A 909-nucleotide genomic window follows, 5' to 3' on the forward strand; every position below is an offset into this window, starting at 1 on the left:
CAATCTGTTAGCCTCATTACATTGTCACATTGTGAGGCTTTATTCTCTTTATCTCTCCACATCCACAGTGTGATTCAAGTCCAATACAAAATTTTGGAACTTGAATTTGTATGTTGAAATATTTTTTTTCCCTGAATGGTTGAATTCTTAAGAAAACGTTAAACCATTAGAGCTTATTTTACAGATGTGTGGTATTTTTAGGATTAAAAGAGCATGATACAGTAGATTTTTGTCAGTAGGTGAGGAGTTTGTTCCTTTAACTCCCTTAACAAATACCTTCCAAATAGAAATGGGATATATGAGCTCCCTCTGCTGATCATTTCACTAACTGACTTTTGCAGCACCAGACTAATGGTGGGTGCCTTTAGTAGATGGTGGCTAATGTTAAAGCATATAGTAATTTAAAATGGAATATTTGAAATTAACTACTAAGAGAGGCAATGTTTGGATGCTCAGAAAGAAAACCTTAAAAAAGCTAGAGTGAAAATAGCCTAAAAGTGAATCTGGAATTACTTTGCCTTAGACTATTTATTAAAAGTCTCCCCACTTTTAGACAGCAATATGGCTTAAATCATTGTTCTTCTTGGGGCTATGGAGAATCAAACCAGACTTTTAAATTGGCTTTTTAAATATAATTAAGAGAAAAGACACTATTCCAGATACTTCTTTCATTGTTTTCCAAATCAAGAAAACATTTTCAATGAGCAGAATATATTTTTTCCATAGATGCTTTGTCTATTTTATGTTTAATATCTATGACCAGTCATTTCCGAGTGCAAACCAAAAATACTGTATTAGTCGCATAACATTATTTTGCATTTCGAAAAAAAAATTTAATCGATTAATTTCATAAATTAAACTTAAGAACCATGTCAAGGTCAGTTATCTGTAATAATAAAAAGTCAGAAA

The sequence above is a fragment of the Channa argus genome, chromosome 14 (genome assembly GCF_033026475.1).
Source record: "Channa argus isolate prfri chromosome 14, Channa argus male v1.0, whole genome shotgun sequence".
NCBI lineage: Eukaryota > Metazoa > Chordata > Actinopteri > Anabantiformes > Channidae > Channa > Channa argus.